The sequence below is a fragment of the Ambystoma mexicanum genome, chromosome 1p, assembly GCF_040938575.1.
Source record: "Ambystoma mexicanum isolate Mex_15411 chromosome 1p, UKY_AmexF1_1, whole genome shotgun sequence".
In the NCBI taxonomy this organism is placed as follows: domain Eukaryota; kingdom Metazoa; phylum Chordata; class Amphibia; order Caudata; family Ambystomatidae; genus Ambystoma; species Ambystoma mexicanum.
The window spans coordinates 268,998,876-269,019,826 of record NC_090921.1 but is presented as its reverse complement, the minus strand read 5'-3'; the positions used below and the strand labels follow the sequence as shown (position 1 = coordinate 269,019,826).

General features: G+C 50.3%; 1 protein-coding gene and 1 non-coding gene across 3 annotated transcripts in view; one reads left to right on the top strand and one right to left on the bottom strand.

The window, feature by feature from the left end:
- The window catches only part of ARRB2 (arrestin beta 2), an 893,685-nt gene that overhangs the window by 341,029 nt on the left and 531,705 nt on the right, over positions 1 to 20,951 (bottom strand). The gene's annotated exons all lie outside the window — the stretch shown is intronic.
- Positions 8,444 to 8,607, top strand: LOC138462164 (U1 spliceosomal RNA). Its single transcript, XR_011264772.1, has one exon. It is a non-coding gene; the product is annotated as a U1 spliceosomal RNA (small nuclear RNA).

Here is a 20,951-nt window from a genome sequence, read left to right as displayed (position 1 = left end):
CTGTATTCAGAGTGAGTCCATGTGTGCACAACTGACATTTTAGGCCTGCCTCAGGTTTGCCAGAAACGCAGGAATGACCCAAAACAATGGCCGAGAGTAGGACTTCAAATAAATGCAGTAGTACGCCAATGGCTATCAAACTGGTAGACTGGGCAACTGCAAGTGTAAAATCGTTGCACTTCTGGCGAAGGCAAAACTAATTAGAGCTGCCACCAATCTATTACACAATACAAGTTTAAGTGTGTAAGGGTGCAGACGGTGGAGACTGACACACAGATGGCATGGTTGTGGCCATAAACTTATTTAACGATGGCAGAAATAAACAGAAAACCTAACTCCAATAGGGGGTGTCCCTTCCTCAACAAAAAAACGAAGGATTCAGTAAGGAGGTCTGTTTAAATCAAGAGTCAACAATCCAATGTCAATGACCTACTTCTGTCTCTTACACTTAAACTAAAGAGTTAGTGGATCCTCTTGGTCCAGAAGAATGGCTTCCTTCTTCTGGACAACGGATCAAAGTTCCAATTGTAAGGTCCCCCAGGTTTCAACCCCTTTCCAAGGCACAAAAACAAAATTCCAGGTTACAGTAAAGTTCCCGTTCAAACATCAACATTCTTGATTGCCCATAGTTGTTTCTTCACTATTGGGTTCCTGGAGAATGCCCTCAGTGTTTTCATAATGCCAGCGGAATGACCCCCTTCCCCTGGCCTTCCTTGGCTTTGTTCTCACACTCTTGGTTTTCACAGTTTACACAAGGGAAAGTCTCCCTTCCCCCTGCCCTTTTTACAGTTTTGGCACAGTGTACAATACCAGGGGGAAACAGACCCTGGCCACTTTCTATGATTTGTACACTTCTCCTCAACGTAGACTTGGCTTCCAGTCTTGTGGATGTGGGTCCCAGACATGTAGGATTCTCTGCTGGTAGTGTGGCAGATCCGGTTCACTAACCTGCCAGGTACTGCGACTATGAAGATGATGACTGATTAACTTTCCTTCTTGTGGGTGCAGGTCCCACACCTGTATTGTTTCCCGTATTGCATTCTCAGTCTTTTTCCCGGGCTATTTTCCCAGCCCTTCTTCTCAAGGCATCTGGTCCTGGTGTGCCTTCGGCCGACTTTGTTCCAGCTACGGCGGATTTGCAGCTGCGGGTTCCCTCTAGGCTGCTCTACATATGCAGACCGTCCGGTGCCCCTTTCTCTGTCTGGTAAATCAGCTGATTTCAAATAGGGAGACGGGTCTTTCCACTTCTGAACTTCGAGGGACATGTTGCCTTCACGCCTCACATCTTGGTCCCCCTTGCTTCTCTCCACTGTACCACTGACTTGCTTGCGGCTCCTCTAGGGAGGGCTGAACTTCCCCTCCTAATTTCCCTCTTCCATTTTGAATGTGACTTGACAATTAGGAATTCGGGAACTACTAAAATGTTCACTAGTAGTTCCAGGAGTGCTCTTGATGCTACTGCATTGCCTCATTGTCCCGGTATTTATACCATAGTCCTCCACTGGGTTGACTAGATTCTTCCTCGTCCCAGTATATATGGTTTTGGTTACATGACACATGTACATGGGGTTACAAGGCAAAGGTGGTGTTGGTAAGGGGGCAGTGGAGTATACCACATTCTCCTTGGATCGTCGTCCCGGCTCCCACGTGTGGGACCCCTCCCCATGAAATCCTGAGTACTACCCCCAGGGGGACTATCGAGGAGCGGCCTCACCTCCCTGGCCTCATGGGAAGTGCTTTGGGAGAAGTGACGACATCCTGGGATTCGTCATAGGTGATAAAATCATGCTTGGCCAATTAGGAGCCACATGGGCGACCATAGGACAGAATGGGAAACAGGGTTATAGCCCCAGAGGGCATCTGTATAAGTCCCTCTGACCACAAAAATTAGACCAAGGGTAAAAAAAAAAAAAGCAAACAATGGAAAGGTCCCACAAAACAGCACAGCAGAACACCAAAAATGAAATTTGCTCCCAACATTGTCTTTGAACACAGTCAACCGCGGCCAAGGTTTCTTAAAAAAGCTCTCCCTTTAGCAAGCTGTCGCTGCAGGCACACTATAGATGACCCTGTGAGACATTGCTTGACACCTGTAAAAGGCCCATCATTGTTGCCTTGAAACAAACCACTGACGGCACAGCAGCACCAGGAGCAACCTCACATACAATGGTGCCTCAGGCAGCAGAAATATGCAGGGAACCATGAGACCGAGAAGGGGGGAGAATGGTAAAGCAGGGATTTGGCTCTAGGACCAGAAAAGCTATACTCGCTGCAATAATCCCCTTGCAGGGAAAGGAATACTAAAAAGATAAACAATCCCTGGCACGGGACATAAAGGAAAAAAAAAAGGGATCCTCAAGCATGGTTTTTTTACTCCTGAAAAGGAAGGAAAATACACAATTAATGGCGCGATCTGAGAACCGTTGGGACACATGCCCATTCACTGTCATTGCTCGGGCCTGCATTTAGGCATTCCCATGACAAGCAGGGGAAAGCACATGATCACTACCACCTCCCCCCGTTCCCAGGTGTCCCCCAGTCACCGTCACAGGCCCCAGGCACTCTAATTGCGAGAGCTCCCCACAGCGAAGAGCGCCCAACCTTTAAGTTCTCTTGGCCTCCATAAAATGGAAAGGGCCAACCCCCCCTTCAGGTTGCCCACCAGGACTCCCTTGGCCGCATCTTCGGGATGTGACCAAGGTTTAAGAGAGTTGGGGCCCCTCCCGACGCTGCATCTGCTTGCTGTGCTGCTTCTAGCATCCGCAGCCCAAACTTTGGGGTCCATACACATTTTTGCTGATGCTGCCTACTGCCTACTACAGACCAGCACTGCTTGCCAGAGAGCCATCACCACCAAGAAGAACATCACACTTGCACCTCCCGCGGCCCAGTCCGTATAGCACTCAACAATCCTAGCACTTTATCTGTGGCTCACCCAGGAGCTCTAACTCCCCAGCACTTACCCCTCTTTTCTCCTCCTTGATACACTTGCACATTCTGAATACGCACAATGCATAGTGGGTTTGTCCCTCTCCCTCTTTCCCCCCACTGCTCTTAAATATTGTTCTTTTAATGTATTTCCCACCCTTCCTCCCTCCCTGCTGTGTGGACATTTTGAAACAGTATTTTCTTATTATATAAGCGCCTAATAGGCAAGAGAGAGAGAGAGAAAGAGAGAGAGAGAAAGAGAGAGAGAGAAAGAGAGAGAGAGAAAGAGAGAGAGAGAAAGAGAGAGAGAAAGAGAAAGAGAGAAAGAGAAAGAGAGAGAAAGAGAGAGGAAGAGAGAGAGAAAGAGAGAGAGAGAGAGAGAGAGAGCGAGAGAGAGAGAGAGAGAGAGAGAGAAAGAAAGAAACAGGGCAGCAGCAAGGACCTTCAGACAGCCCTGGCCAGTCTGTCTCCGAAGCAAGGTGTTTTAATATGCTTTTTTTGTACAGTGGACTGTATGGACTTTGTATATATATATATATTTTTTTTTTTAAGGACTTTTACATGTGAGATTTAAAAGAACTCCATTCTTTTTTATCGTTAGATATGTATCTGCTTAGGGTAACATTATCTGTATATATTGTCTTATGATTTCCCCTCTGTTTTAACAACTCTCTCAAAAATCCCTGCTGGTGTACCAGAAGAGAAAAGCGTTAGGAGCACAGAACTAAAAGAATCGTACACCAGAATTCCTTTGCCCATCATTTCCTTGGTGTGCCAGTTACTTTAACCTATTGTCTTTTTCGTTATAGGTATTTGGGGGAAATCCTTCTCTAATCCTTGCCTTTTCCTCCCGTCCTCACAGCAGAACTCACTGGGGTGATCTTGGACCCATGTAAGAGGGGTTAGAGACAGGTAAGAGGCAGGTCAAGTATTCAGTATATGTAAATAAGTACATAGTGTGCCCGCCTACATCCGTCTCCCTATAAGGTGCGTGGTACGATCCCCCCCACCCACTACATTGAGGACATAGTGTCCGGTGCAGAGGTCCTGCCAGGTGGTGTAATAAGAACTGTCCAAATTAGCTTGTGTGTTTGAGAGAGGAAGAGCTGGGACTTTTTGAAGTTGAAATAAAAGTGCAAGCTGCGGGGGGCGTGGCCAGCCAAGGACGCCATAGGATACCTTCTCGTTGAGCTCCGGGTTCCCAGTCCCTTCTCGAACCCCTAATGCCCCTAAAACTAAGCATGCGAGCTAACGAGTCCTACCGACGGGTGTCGCAACCCGAGGAGAATAAGTGAGCCGCCGCTGGTAACTTTCGAGCCACTATTAACAGAGCTCCACAAACTTATCGGCATGGGTCCTCCCGCAACCAAGATGGTGGACGAGACTGAGCTCCTGCACTAAGGGACCCACGATCAATCGGTGACCAGCAAATAATGACATGGTGAGACAACGGACTGCGCCAAGGGATCCAATAGCTGCGCCGGGAAGCTGACAATAACTTGCTCCCTGGAAAACACAACTTGGGCGGATATCGGTGCTGGCGGAGCTGCGTGGTGACAGCCTGTCCCCTTCCCCCACTCGATGCCTCGAGGTCCCGCTGGAGCATAGCGGTGGTATGGTGGGTGAGGCTCACAGAGGAAGCATGCTGCCAGGAGTGGAAGCTCCGAAAAGAAGGCGTGGAGCATTGAGGCGGCACAGCAGTCCGACGCACCACTAACTGCTCGTCCTGCAGGTGTTGGTGGAGGCTACGTGGCATTTAAACTTGCTCGAACTCCTGCGGGGACCTCGATCTCGGCCCGGAGCTATACGCGAAAGGGGGCGGGGGGAAGGTGTCGCGGCGGAGGACTCCACACTAGCCCTCAGCGCTGCTGGGGTCCATAGAAGTGAGGCACGGGCCCCAGCCGGACAAACGCCTACTGAATCTCCGACATCCGGCACAGTCGCTGCTGGAGCTGCGGCACCTCTCCTTGGAGACAAATAACAAGGTACCTAATTTTGGAAGAGGGTCAGCGAAGGGAAGGAGACGATATGAAACGGCTATTCCGGCTCCCCCACGCATATAAACCTGCTTAGGCACTGGGGGCATCGTGGCAGGCCTGGGGGTGCGCACCTGATTGGAAAGAGGCAGTCTGACTGGAGAACGTCCCAGATGCCCAGGAGCGTGAGGCAACAATCCTGGTCATAAGCAGCAACGGTCCCACTACTGACTTGGCTGCAGACAAAGGAGCCAAGCTGGGATGGCTAACCCTTAGAACCCGAAAGGCGCAGGCGGCAAGCTCCTGGATAAAACAGATATGTACTAATTTAAGCGACCAGCCATGTATGTATCAGGAAGCACGATCACTCCTCCGTAAAACAGTGCCTCACGACACCCTACTCAGGAAGCGGCGGCGGAAAAGGGGCAGTTGACCCCCTAGAGACTGTTCCGGCAAGTTCAAAATAACCCTCAACTCAGAACGCCAATACATGGCGGTTGACTGGCCACAACCAGCCTCATAAAACCCAGGCAAAGCAACTGTAAGTGAAAACATACTTGAGGCTTTGGGGAAGTGACCACAGCCGACCTGGGCTCAATAGCTCCGATATGAAGTGACACGCCTTCCGGGAAGTGACCACGATGTCCAAGCAAACAAAAGCCAAGCGCCAGGGGTCCAGCGATATCAAAGCCCTGCTACAAACAATGGACACACAGAAGCGCAAACAGATACAAGCACTAGCCCAGGTACATCACCCCCCTACTGAGGGAACCGAGGCTCTGGAAGACCCCCCCTATCAGGAAGTCCGATCTCTTAGAAATGTTACAGGAACTCAAGAAGGATATCAAAGAGAGTGCAAGTGACCTGGCTAAATCCATCTCGGACCTCAACAAGGGAATCCTGGCAGCAGAAAAGAGGATTGACGAGGTTGAAGCGGCAACAATGGAGCAGAGCCACGAACATGACGTCTTGGCACATAGGGTGCAGGAACTGGAGCAGCAAATGGAGCAAATGCAAAACAGAAAGGAGGATGCTGAAAATAGATCCAGAAGTAATAATATTCTAATTCGAGGTATCCCGAAATCAGTGATGGACTCGGATTTAACACAATATGTGATCGACTTGTTTCCCGACATTCTGAACATGGAGGAGAACAAAGAAATTATGCTAGACCGAACACACAGAACTTATTCCACATATCAAATCAATAAGAACCTGATCCCAGACATCCTGACCCGGGTCCACCTGTACCAATTGAAAGCAGACATAATGCAAGCTGCTCGCAAAAAAGAACCTATCATCTACCGCTCCACGCCACTCCAACTGTTTCAAGATCTTGCCCAAGCTACACTTGCCAGGAGGAAAAAGCTGAGAGTGGTTACTGACTGGCTAAGAACTAGAAAGGTGCGGTATCGATGGGTTCACCCAAGTACATCCGCTTCGAGTGGCAGGGCCAGAGATTCTTGGTTGCTAAGGAAGAAGAAATGGCAGACCTCATGCAAGAAGGCGAAGGAGACACCCTCACAGATGGAGAAGGCTCTCCATCCCGAAGTGACGAGGTGGAGGGGAGGCATCCGGGAAGCCAATGGAGACCAGGGCGACCTCGCCCACGGAGGCGCAATAAAGAAACGCAACCCACGGTCCCTACCCGAGAGGTCATACAACTTCTAACAGGAGACATTTTATGGCGACACTAGGGGGGAAAGAAAAAAAGAAATCAGACACTTATGCCTGAAATGGAATCCCAAGTCAGCGTGGAAAACAAATTGTCACACGAGCCAGTATATGGGGAAATGGGGTAAGAAGCAATGTTCCCTGTAAGGTGCGCGCCTGTGCGGCCGCGCACTTTTTGATTGTGAGCCGTGCATAATGCTTATTTTGCCGCGCACTCCAATCATCATTTTGTGGATTTTTATTATTTTCTTTTTTTTTTCCAGCCTGCGGCCGGGAAGTCAAGTCAGACTCCTGTGGGCTGGGCCGGCTGGGTCTGGGCAGGGCAGGAGCCAGGAGGCACCAGCGGCACTGTCTGCAGACTGCACTCTGCAGTGTCTGCACACAATTCATCATCATAGCAAAGTAACACTAGATGTTGTTACCTTGCTTTGATGATTGCATCATGCATGCATCATAATTTATGATGCATGCAGATGCATGTGCAGCAAGCAGCATCATTCAAAATGGTGGGCGGGCCACCGGCGCCCGTGCCTCCACTGCAGGGGGCCGGTGCGTGTGGTGCTCGGCTTGCGCTCTGCTCGACCGGCAGGCGGCCGAGTTGAATGGTTACTTTGATCTGCGGAGTGAGGCGGCTGAAGCAATTGCACACACTAAAGCAATTGTAACACCTGCCGTCTCCCTCCGAGTCCTCCTGACCCTGGGGGGGGGCAGCCTGCATGCAGGGCTGAGCTACCTGGGGCCCAGTGACATTGCACACTAGTTGCTTCAACTTTGAAGGAAGTAACAACAAATTTGTTGTTGCACTTCTTTACAAAGTTGAAACAACTTCCACTTGTGCCTGGGGGGCTGGAGGGCTGCCGCGAAAGAACAAGCCAATGAAAATTCGTGCCCGCCCCGCACCCAGACTCTGTGCCGCCAGGTCCATCACAGCGTGACGCACGTGAGTGACTATGCTATTGGGCCTCTGACGCACCCTGGCCCTGGCCGGGCATGATTTATTGGGGTGCACCAGTGGACCTCAGTCACCTCATCAGTCACCACCAGACAACTTGGAGGCCGCCAGCCCATTGCCCACACACAGGACAGCCACACTGAGGAGGACCACCAGGCGAGGCGACGACGACGACCCAGGCCACAGTCAGCAGCCAACAGCCAGCCTGCCACTGTGCTGCAAGGTAAGGAGGTCTCTCGTGGTATAATGGATTTGGCAAAAACCGCTATGATGTGTTTCCCCATGGATGTCACCCAGCCGCCCCCTCACACCCCCAATGTGTGCCCCATGCTATCAGGTGCCCCGGTAGTTCTTAAAGCCTCCCTGCCCTGCCCGGGCTTTGTTTTCGCGCCCAGGCCCTCCAACTTGAAGGCCCCGCCAGCAGCTCCTGGGGATTTATGGGGGGGGGGGGGGGGGGCCTGGCTACCGGCTGCCGCCAGCCCCGTCTGAGCACCGATCGGGCCTTGCCTTCACGGCGTTGCTGTGTCCTGCTGGGGGGCACCCCACCTAAGACGCTCTTGTTAAGCGGGGTGACCCGTCGGCTCAGGAGGGCCATGGGCCCGCCTGGGGCCGACAGGCCAGTGGGCTCAATGCACTGGGCCTGCTCGCTATCCGACTGGGCCTGCTGGCTGGCAGCCAGGGCCAATTTATGCAAATCTCGGGCAGAGCAGGGCCTGATAACGGAACTGTGCTACAATGTGCCCCTTCTGCTGGGCTCTGCCTGCCGGAGCTTCCCCCTGCACGTGGGACAGGCAGCTCTGCAGGCGCTCAGGGCTTCCAGGAGGGCTGGGGCTGGATCAGGGCCTGTCTTTCTCACCCTCGCTTAGCGGGGCTTCCAGAACAGGCCCAACCCCTGCCCTCTTGCTCGCAACTCATACTTACCTCGCAGGGGAGCATCTGTGATCAAAAAGGCAGATCTCCCAGGGTGAGGCTCATCCATTGCAAATCTGATTTGCTGACCCCTGCGATGTCCCCAAATGTGGGATACTCAACTGCATTATTTCTGGTAGTGGGGGACTGCCTTCGTGCTTTCCCCTGATTTATTGGTGTAAGAAAGAAAAAGTTTAGTGTGCGAGTCAGCTTGTTTACACACAGGGCTCCTGGTCATGCAGCATAGTTTCTTTTGCTATAGTCGATGGCCAGCCCCGAGCAGCTCAGGGGTCCAGCCCTGATGCATTGGTGAAAGAAAGAAAAAGTCACTCACGTGTGTGAGTAGGTTGGTTGCATACAGAGCCCCTGAATTTTGCTGCAGTCAAGAGGGCCAGCATTCACTGGAGGGGTCAAGTCAAGTGCACAGGCGCCTAACCCCAGACTTGTGCGGATGTCGTGGCATGGTCTTCTTAGCCAGCAGATGTGCTGTTGGGCTGTATACAGCGCTCCGCTGCCATTCGTACGGTCTCCAGGCGCTCTGGCAGGTTTAGAATTAGGGGTTCTTCTTGGTTAGGTTAGTGGGAGGGGAGAAGTGGGAAAAGCAGGATGATACTCAGTCATCAGACAGTGTTTGGGGATACTCTAGGGTTTAGGGGTGTTCGAGCTTGAGGGGGAAGGGGCGCTCATCAGGGTTTGGGGATACCCTAGGGTGTAGGGGTCAGAGGGTGTTAGAGGTAGAGGGTTAAGGGGCACTCATGGGGGTTTGAGGATACACTAGCGTATCGGGGCACTAGAGCTTGAGGGGGAAGGGGCGTTAATTATGTTTTTGGGATGCACTAGGGCTTGGGGGTGTTGGAGCCTGAGGGGGAGTGGGGGCTGTTCATCAGGGGGAGCCCCTACAGAATAGGTGTGTTTTTGATTGAAGTGGCAGGATTCGAGAAGACCTCCCTCAGAAGCGTCCTATGGGGCCTGCTGAAGGCACCCCCGAATCCCTTTCCTACAGCTCTGAAGTTGCCAGTGGCAGGGTTCACGCAGGAGCAGGGGCAGAGCCGGCCTCAAAAGTTTTAGGGTTGGGGGCTGTTGGGCAGTTTTAAAAAGCAGGTTGAAAGTGGGGCCTCGAGTGACGGAATATCCAGCGACCTCCAAATGCTTGCATGTCTGTCCCCCATCATAGCGCCGAGAGGCCACGCAAGTGGCGACAGGGCGCGGTGCATGACCGAGTAACATAATATAGCCTGTGCCTTACATAATACAGCCCATGCCTATTATCTGTCCCCTCTGACCTCGATGACGCTCCTGCGTATGCTGTCTCTTTGCTACCAACTGTTTGAAAACAAAAGAGGGAAAAAGTGTGTCAGTACTTAGTACTGAAAAGTCAGTCGAGCTGGGAGCAGGCTGGGACTGGCCTGTAGGACAATAGGCCTAGGGCCAACCAAAAACACAAAATGCTGGTGTGAGCCCGTTTTTTTGGCCAAAGTGGGATCCTTATTGGCCCATGTGGGCCAGTTTGAGGAGTTAATTTACTCTGCTGCGACTAGTAGTTTTGACCAGTGTTGCTGAATAAATATTCTTTAAAATGTACAATTTGCACGTCACTATCAAAAAGCTCTTCTGGGTACTACTCAAACAGTATCACAAAAGGAATGAAAAGCCATTTGCAAGTGTGGGCCACTTTTTCTTTGGTGCCTGAGCCAATTACATGGCCCAGTCTGACCCCGGATGATCGCTAGCCTTTGTTACTGTGTGCAGTTCTGAAGCACCCCACAGTGTCTTTGTCGAGGGCATAGGGGCATTGGTATCCCAAAAGGGGCCAGGGCAGGGACACGTGGTGATGTAGTGTAAATTGGCTGTAGAGGCGTTGTCTGGAGTGTTGTAATGTTACAGACAAATGAACCATCAATATGTTGAATTGGGGTTATGTGTAGAAGAGATAGAGCCATCCTGTGCTTGCCACACAATTGTTCTCCACCCGACCTGGTGTGTGGAAGGTCAGTACTCCATGGTGCGACAAGTAAAAACCCTGTAGAATTAAATCCGTTGCAAATAAATACACAGTGGGCCTTGTATGGGCAGAGTATTGTAGAATGAACACCTCTTTTCTCCACTGCTACACATATGGAGATCACATGATCTAAAAGTTACAACAGACCTTATGCTTAAACACTGGCAGTCACATGACATTCACAAATGGCATTGGTGAGGTGACATCCTGATAATATATAAAATATCCTTCACTGTGCCACTTTGGGATTGTCTGTGCAGGATAGAGGAGCAGGCATTTCTACAAGTCAAAAAGCATTAACACCTGAATAACCGAATCCTTGACAGAGCAACTATATCTCTTGTACGGACTATAAAGTCAAGGAATTTCATACATTATGCAGCCCGCAGTGTTCTACATAGTGTGGTGCTGGTGCAGCCTTCTTCCATGTTTTTGATATAATTCCTTTTGACGGTCCAGGTTTGTGGACCCACGTCGGAACCCCCCACGTGGCCCAAATTAACCCCCTGAGGTGGCGCATAGGATTGGCCTGCTGGTGGCGGGCTGACTTCAACTAGTGGCACCTAGCGTCCATTACAAGGTTTATTTATTTATTGCGAGTGTGACATTTGTAAAGCGCACTAAGCCCAGATTAACTTAACTGGTCTGCTGTTAAATCTCAGTTACCAGTTTAATGGTATCCAGTCCACTAATTGCTCATTTTATTATAACCGATATGATAACTCAGTGGCCATTGGGTTGAGCGCTCGCTGCTGTGATGTGTGTGTGATCTGCAGGTCCGAATCCCAGTAAGGCCACCTCAGCCTTTCATCCTTCTGAGGTCGATAAATGATTACCAACACAGGTTGGGTGATATTGTATGCATATTTGTTCTATAAAAAAAGAGCTTAAGCCTAAGTGCTATACAATAACATTATCATTTGGCCTTGGACGTCTGCTTGCATTAAATGTTATTTGACAATATGGATCTGGACCTGCTGTTATTGCATATAGCGATCTTTCTAACGAAAGATCTTGCTAATGTTTAGAGATGTAAAAGGACACAATTTCAGAAGAGCTAAAGACCTGGGAGGAGAATAGAGCACCCAAATGTCCCTTGAAGTAGAACTTGTTGTGCCGCAAATTCGCATTCCTCGCTTGCATACTGTGGAATCTGATCACTAAGCCTTGCTCACTGGTGGGGCGGGGCGCTGCGCCGCCGACCACCCCCGGTCTGGCAGCGCATCACTCAGTTGCGCACATGACTGAAAAACAGCCCGCACACAACTATTCTTTGGCGCACACAGCCCAAAAAAATTAGAGGGAACATTGGTAAGGGGGTAGGGGAGTGGAAAAGGACAACCGGGTCCCATACTTCCCGGGGGGATAGAACATGCAGTGATTTACCACATTGGTATTCTGTTGGTAATGCAAGTTGGAAGTTACAATCCAAGAGTTAAGGGGGAAAGTTATATTTTGATTGTTTCGGGAAGGACGACAATATACGAACAACATTTTTTACAACAGACATGAGTTGGAACACAATGAAGGAGACAAATGGTTGAAAATGTAGTAATGGCAGACCTAACTCTTGTCTCGCTGAATGTACAGGGGCTGAACTCGCCAATTAAACGTAAATCCATACTAAATAGATTGAGGGACATGCAGGCCTCAGTGGTATGGTTACAAGAGACACATCTGCTCCCCGACGATGAATGGAGGCTGAAGCACAGAGCCTTCCCAATACAATACCTGGCCTCTAGCAGGACTAAAAAACGGGGGGTGGGTATCTTAATGGAAAAAAGGTATCAATTTCGAAAAACGCTTTGTTAAGAGAGACCCGGAAGGTTGATACCCAATGTTGGGGGGAAACTGCGGGTACAATTGGTCACATTGATCTCTGTTTACGCTCCTAATGTAAAACAAGATTATTTCTTGCTGAATTTACTTCCCAGAATTGCACAATGGGGTATAGGGGAAATCCTCATTGGTGGCGACTTCAATGGAGTGATGGACGCAGTCATGGATAAAACCCTTCTAGCTACCTCCCATGAAGACACATTTAGACAAGCATTAGCCACATTTTTAAGAGATTTACATTTGTTGGAAACTTGGCGATTTTTTAACCCACAAGACAAAACCTATACTCACTACTCCGCTGTCCACAAAGGTCATTCCCGTATTGATATGGTACTAATTTCAGAAACATTGGTCCCACAAGTCACAGGCCTCGAAATTGGAGTACGTTGCCTATCAGACCACGCCCCAGTTATCTTAAAAATAGAATTAAACCACCCGCAACAACAACCCCGTAAACCTTGGCGCTTGAATGAAATAATTCTGAAAGGCCTCACTGTCTGGGTAGGCATAGAACAAACCCTAAGAAACTACTTCCAAGAAAACATAACTCCTGGTATTAATTGGTCAACCATCTGGGATGCAAGCAAGGTGGTGATACGGGGAGAGTTTATAGCGCAAACATCAAACTACACCAAAACCCGGGCGAGGGCACAACGCAAAGTAGAGGCCAACATACGCGTAGCTGAGACAGAATATCAAAAGAGGGGCTCAGAGTGCGCATGGCAGGAACTTAAAAAGGCCAGAGCGATTTTAGAAACCCACCTAACAGATGACGCGGCACGTCTGCTGGTACAAACTAAACAGTTTTACTATATTCACGGGGGTAAAGCCAATCGATTCCTGGAAGCCAAGCTGAGGCACCAGAAACTCCGGAACCGTATTACTCAACTTCATAAAGGGAACAGAGACATAATTAGGGGAGAACAAGAAATTGAAGAGGAACTGTTCTTATTCCACTCCACTAATATGGGGAAAGATAACTTTGAGGGGGCAGCACAGGTAGCCTTTTTAAATCAACTAGATTTACTGCAAATCAAAGAGGCAGACAGAAAACAGCTGGAAGCTTCTATAACAGAGGAAGAGGTAGGGGAAGCAATAAGGGCATTAAAAGGTCAAAAATCACCGGGCGCTGACGGGTTAAGCAACGCATATTACAAAACATTTAGAAACATACTGGTAGGCACCCTAACACAACTATTTAATTACATCAGGGATAAGGGTCAAATTTCCCAGGACATGTGCCCAACAACTACAATATTATTGTTGCTGAAACCAGGCAGGCACCGAGCAGATTGTGCAAGCTACCTCCCAATTTCCTTATTAAATGGAGATGCAAAAATGTATTCCATGATACTAGCGAGAAGATTGGCAATGATACTCCCAGAGATAATTCATTCAGACCAGGCCGGATTCGTGAAGGGGCGACATACATACGACAATATTCGTAGGGCTATAGACACAATTGACTGGGGGCGGAGGACCGGTCAAAAATTTTCAATAGCCGCTCTGGACGCTTCTAGAGCCTTTCATATCTTACATTGGGGATTTCTCCAGTTAACCCTAGAAAAATTCGGTTGTTGGCCAATCTTCACTCGTATGGTAATGGCGAACTTCGCACACCCCTCCACTAAACTCATGGTCAATGGTAAATTCACAAAAGATATTCCCATCCAGAAAGGCACAAGACAGGGATGCCCGTTGTCACCCCTGATCTTTTGCCATGGCTATGGAGCCATTTGCGTGCAGGGTCTGGAGCCACACAGGGATTTGGGGGGTGGAGGTGGGCAATATGGGACCGCAGAAGATGGCACTCTATGCGGATGATATTCTTCTGTTCCTAAAGGACCCTGAAAGCTCCCTACCAGCAGCCATACAGCTGCTGGAAGAGTTTGCACGTGTCTCAGGCTTTCACATCATTACCCAAAATCTAAAGCTCTTAATATTACTGAAGAAATGACCCGTATCCTGGAATGGGAAAGCTTATACCCTCTGAAATGGGAACGTAAGTCAGTAAAATACCTTGGGGTACAACTAACCTCCCGTTATGACAGATTATACAGAGTCAACATCCCAAACCTCCTCAAAGCCTTAACTAGTGACATAAAACGTTGGGAATTGCAGGAATTGTCCTGGCTGGCACCCATTACGGCCGTCAAGATGACCCTGCTTCCAAAATTTCTATATGTGGTAGGAGCCCTTCCGATAAAAATCCTGGGTCCAGCTATTCAGACACTGCAGAGGGAAGTGATGTCCTTTATCTGGGGTGGGAAGAGACCGAGAATACCAAGACAGGTACTCTTTAGACCGCAAGTATTGGGGGGGCTGGGGGTCCCGGAGTTTCGCAGGTACCTATGGGCAGCACAAATAGCCCTGATGTTACAATGGGCAGCTGTTGAAGACCGCAACCAATGTGTAACAATAGAAAGAACGGCAGCCATGACACCTCTGGGGAACCTTGGCTTTATTGCCGCACGTCACAGGGAGAAAAGGGGTTTACTACTGGAATCAACTAAGACTACCTTATGGTACTGGGATAGGGTGATGAGAAATAAGAAGATTAAAATAGGAGAGGGCCTGTTGGCCCCCATCTCCTATAACCCAGACTTTACCCCAGGAATGCAAGCCAACTTCTGGACACGATGGGGGGGCAGAGAGGACAACATAACTCTAAAAGATCTTTACGCAGAAGGGTCACCCCTAACGTTTGAAGACTACAAGGCCAGATTCCACATACCGGAGCAGGAACGGTATCACTATGGTCAGCTTAGGCACTGGGTCTCCAAGGCCAAAGTAAAAGAAAGGGCAACCAGAAACCCAACAGGCATAGAACTAACAATACAGGAAGGCCAACCAGATAAGGGCATAACCAGATTATATCGCCTGGCGGGAGAGGCCAACCCTGAAGTAAAACTTACATATATGCAAAAGTGGGAGATAGACCTGGGGAAACCAATTTCAGAGGAAACCTGGAGTCGCATTTGGCACAGAACAGCCAAAGGTTCCAATCGCACCTCCATAAAGGATGCAGCATATAAACTTTGCCTCCGGTGGTACATGACACATGCACGCCATTAATTCAGAATATCCCGCAACCTGTTGGAGGAAATACGGACAACCCGGGGACCTTATTCACATGTGGTGGTCTTGCCCACTGGCAGCAACATGCTGGAAAGAGATTTGAAGCCACGTCAAAGATATTACCGGGGTGGGACTACCCTTCGATCCATTAGTGGTACTACTGGGGGAGGCGGTGGAGGGGAATTACGCAAACTCAGGGCCTACAGCCACTCTTATAACCCACATGTTGAGTGCGGCCAGGATTACACTTGCACAGGCATGGAAGACAAAGGAAAGCCCAATAATAGCTATGTGGTGGGTCAGATTATGGGGGGTAATGGCCATGGAGAAGGTAACGGCACATGGCCAAGGCTCCTATTCCAAGTACCTAAACACCTAGTTACCACTTCACGAATTTATGGACTGTTAAGCAGAAACCTGTGCAGTTCCCTCTGGGACCACTGCAAAAGATTTAAGATTACAGGTGTTGGCAGTAAACCCACTTGGTAGCAGTCTGCACCACACAGATTCACTGTGGTAGCTGTGGCTGAGCAGTCAGACTTCCCTCAAGAAGAGTTAGGCAGTATATAGAGGATGCAGGATAGGTACAGAGGCACAGTAGTACAAGCAAACACTGACCAGAGCTAGATGTAAAAGTATATACTTATTTATTTTAAAGGCACACTCATAAATTACACTAGCACAGAAAAAGGTAAGTAAGTCAAAACACAGTCACTATTACGTATATGTACATCCCTAGTCATTTGTTGGACAAGTCTAAGTTAACCCCACTTATTTCCAAACAGAGGTGAGCGCTTAACGTCAGATGGCACTCCAACAAGTTATTAAAAAAAGGGAGGGAAAAAACAGAAGTAATGAAAGCAGCAAGGTAAAGCACTTTTCACATAAGGTTAGCAAAGGCAGTCAACTGTGGAACAAGGAGAATGGGTTCGAAGCCCGCTTTAGAGAGAGCCAGGCGAAAATATGCCCAAGATCACACAATGTCACAAGTCTTTGCAGGTGAGTAGAAAAGGTTTTACTGAGTTTAGAAAAAGTTTAGTTAGGGTGTCCCAGGCTTACCCAGGGTCGAGAGCCGAGGGCTAAATCTTCCCCGTACAATCGGTGGCAAGGGAAGCCGGGCGGAACACAGTACCTTTAAAAGTGGAAAGGATCCTCCAGCGGTGGTAGTTGTTCCTGGTAGTGGGTGCAAGTCGCGGCGTCGTCCAGGGGAAGAGGTGATCTCAACGTGGAGGAAAGCTGCAGGTCGTTGCACTACCAGGGATGAGACCAGCCGTGGAGTTTTCCGGTCACAAAGGAGTTTACCCCCCTTTCGCGGTTGAGGCAAAAAGTGGTATCCCGGTTGCCGGGGTGCTTGGCACAGGCAAGGCGGCCACGAGATGCTTCGGGACGGCGAAAAGAAGGCAGCAACTGGTTGTCCCCACCAGTTAAGGGAAGGAGACTCTCCGGCGGGAGATCTCCTCTGTCGTCGGAAAAAGTGGTGAGACGGTTCCGCAGGGCTTCACCGGTGGTGTCGTCTTGGCAGGTCGTCTCGGCTTCTCCCTCTTCGGCTTCTTAGGTCCTGTGGCGACTTCTGAAGAACCAGTCCCAAAAACCCTGCTTTTATGCAGCAAACCCCCATTCATACAGCCTAGCTGTCACTCAAACATGCTAAGTGGTGAGCGGGGTGGCTCACCACTTGGGCCAATCACACCAGAGTGCGACATGAGTTGGCAAGGCAACTCAGTCCAGGGTGCCTAAACCCCCTCCCACACCCCCTGTGGTACCCAGACAGAATGGCACCACTTTGGAGGGCTTCTGTGCAGAAGCCCGCCAAAAGTGGAACAAAGGCTCGACTCGGGTTCAGGGTTACTGAAGTGAACCTAGACGCCATTTTGGCGGCGAGTTCTGGCGAAAAATCCCAACCGGTGAATTTATATTAAATAAATAAACCGGCGGTATCTTTAACATTGCACCAAAAAGTGATGCATTAAAAACAATGGGAAATCCCATTGGGAAATATTCCAGTGGAATATTTCCGTGGTATCCACTGCCACCAGCCAGAACTCGGCGAGGGGGGACGGGACAGTACCCCCTCGACAACAGACCCAGGGGCAATCTAATTGCCCCTACCAGTACTTCCACAGTAAGATGGTTTGTACTGGTTAAGTTCCTAAATTAAGACTAGTAAAGTCAATGGTGACTTTACAGACCCAGGGAGACAGTAGTCAGTCCCAGGGTGTGGAGTCTATGTTTGGGGGTCTCTATGACACCCCTGTGTTACTGCACTGAGGGTGCTGTGTAACACACTTTCAAAAAAACCAATGATAGCCTATGGGGAAAAAATACCCCCTAGCCCATAAGCACATAGCAAGTCACAGAAACACTCTCAAATCATGTCCAAAGTCTCACTCTTGGCAGGAGAAAAAAAATAAACCCCAAAAATCCAGCAAAGCTGCTGGGGGACACACTAGGTTAGGGAATTCAGCCTAAACAGAGAATTCTCCCTAACAACGACAAAGAACAGATGTTCTTTCAATCAAGGCTGCTTCGTGCAATACCCATCATTTGAAAACCCCAATCTTCAATTTGCGGAATTTGAACTTTACATCACAAGTGATCCAAGCTGTTGAACTTACAAATCGGAATGTTGAACCTTCTAACCCATAAATTGGGACATGTTGGGGGGGTTAACTTGTTGTTCATTACGTATGTCTTTTCCTTTGGTTGTTTCTGTTTCACCCTTTTTCTTATGAGCAAAGGAACAAGTTACTTACCTGTAACTGTTGTTCTCCAACATGGGTCTGGCATGGATTCACATGCTCATGAATATTCCCAGTCGTCAGGCTGGGAATCCTCGGTAAAGAAAAAATCAGTATCAGTTTCTGATCTGTCTTTCGTAGTAGTAACCAATCACTGATCTCTGCGTCATACTGACCACAGCCAATGACTGCCCTCTACCTAAGCCCCGCCTCTGGCAGCCATCTTCAGATTTGGTAGCACGTGAAGTGGCAGTATGACCAAGTGAAGAGCCGCAGAGGGGTAGGCGGGAGGGTTCGCATGTGAATCCATGCCAGACCCATGCTTGAGAACAACAGTTACAGGTAAGTTACAGGGGTCTGGCATGGATTCACATGCTCATGAATAAAAGAATACATAGCAGTACACACATGCACAACCACGGGAGGTGGCAAAGGCTCAACATTAAGCATTACATCAAACTGAACATTAAGCAATTCTTACCTCCTCACCAGGCTCACCTTAGGCGAACAGATTGCGCAGCACTGCTTGGCCGACCCTGTACTCCTCCCTGGAATCCCGATCGACGTAGTAGAATTTCGTGAAGGTGTGCGTCGACCACCACGTAGCAGCCCTGCAGATGTCCAGCAAGGGCACACCAGATAGGAATGCCGTGGTAGCTGCGATCGCTCTGGTGGAATGGGCTCTCGGACGGCCAGGCAGCGGTCGGTTTGCCAACCGATGACAGTACATGATACAGCCGGAGAGCCATCTGGAAATGGAGGCCTTTGAGAGAGCCTTCCCCTGATTGACAGGTCCAAAGTTCACAAAAAGTTGTGACGTCTTCCGAAAACACTTCATGCGGTCCACGTAAAACTTCAGCGCTCTAGCCACATCCAGCGATTGCAAAATCCTTTCGGCCGGCGACAAAGGCGACGGGAAGAAAACAGGCAACACCAAGGGTTCGTTGAGGTGGAAGTCCGACGGCACCTTGGGCATGAAGGAGGGGTGCGTCCTGAGCACTACCCTCGTGTCGTGAAAAGTCAAGTACGGCGGCTTGCAGGAAAGGGCCTGGATCTCTCCCACTCTTCGTGCGGAGGTGATGGCCACAAGAAACGCTGTTTTCCACGACAAGAACTTCAACGGAGCCGAGTGCAGAGGCTCGAACGGAGGGCCCATGAGCTTGGTAAGCACCACGTTGAGCTCCCACGCCGGGGCCGGAGCCTTCACCGGCGGGAACGATCTGAACAGTCCCTTCATGAATTCTTTCACCAGATGATGAGACCGCAAAGACGTCCGCCCCGTGGTTCTGGTGTATCGGGAGATTGCAGCAAGATGAATCTTGATGGACGCGTGCGCCAGTCCAGCCTTGGCCAGCGTCAGAAGGTACGGCAGTACCTGGGAAGCCGTAATCCGTAGAGGGTTAATCTTCTATGCGTGGCACCAGACAGAGAACCTCTTCCATTTGTGTCCGTAGCATTTAAGAGTTGAGTACGCCCTGGCCTTTGCAAGAACCTCTCTGCAGTCGGCCGGTATGTCGTATCCTCCAAACTCAAACGCTGCAGGAGCCAGGCCTGCAAGTTCAGCGACTTCGGGTCGTGATGGAGGATGGCGCCTCCTTCCCTGGAGAGAAGATCCGCGTCCACTGGCAATTTGATTGACGGGGACGCTGACAAGTCCAAAAGGTCCGGGAACCATATCTGCCTCAGCCACACAGGTGCGACGAGGATCATCCTGCACCGGGACCTCTTGAGCTGGTTGATGAGCCGGATCAGCAATGCCAATGGAGGGAACGCGTATAGAAACAGGCCCTCCCAGGGGAACGAGAAAGCATCGCCCATGCTCCTCGGCTGGGGAAACCTGCTGGCGAACCTCCGGCACTGGGAGTTCGTCGCCGTCGCGAACAGATCGATCTGGGGTGTGCCCCACCGTCGGAAGAGGCGGTCCACTAGATCCTGTCGTAGTTCCCACTCGTGGCACGAGCGCAGCTCTCTGCTGAGCGAGTCGGCGATGGTGTTTTTTTATCCCTGCCAGATGAAACGGCACCAGAAACATCCCTTGGGCGACGGCCCAATGCCACAGATCCTGCGCCTCCTTGGACAGGGCTGGGCTGGGGACCTGGTTCCGCCCTGCTTCCTGATGTAGAACATGGTGGTGGTGTTGTCGGTGAAGATCCTCACCACCTTGCCCTTGAGGGACGGAAGAAAGGACCCGAGGGCCCAAAACACTGCACGGAGCTCCAGGACGTTGATATGGAGGGACTTCTCCGTCGGAAGCCAAAGGCCTCTCGCGTGCAGATTTTCGGTGTGCGCTCCCCACCCTTCCAGGGAGGCATCCGTGGTCACTGTCTCCTGGTGGCCGGGGCTCTGGAAGTCCATGCCCGCCGTCAGATGCGCGCGGGTGCCCCACCACCAGATTGCTCGTCGGAAACTCTGGCCGAGTGTGATCCTCTCCTCGAAGCTGCCCGTCGTCTGGATCCAGCGCGCGTCCAGGAACTCCTGCAACGGGCGCATCCGGAGCCTGCCCAGGCGGATGAGATAAATGCAAGAAGACATCATTCCGAGGTGGGACTTGATGGACCTCACCCTGGCCGCGTCCGCAACCAGCATCCGCTGCACCTTGCCCAAGATGGCCCTCGTCCTTTCCTCCGACGGAGAGGCCAGAAGCGACACTGTGTCGAGCTTCGCTCCCAGAAACAGTGAGTCTTGCGCGGGCACCAGGTGGGACTTGGCGTAGTTTATGGAGAAGCCCAGGTCCGTGAGTAGTTGGACGGTCCTTGCCGTGTGCTCCACGGCGAGCTCCTTCGTCTTTGCTCGGATGAGCCAGTCGTCCAGGTAGGGGTAGACGTGGATCCCCTCTCGGCGCAGCTGCGCCGCCA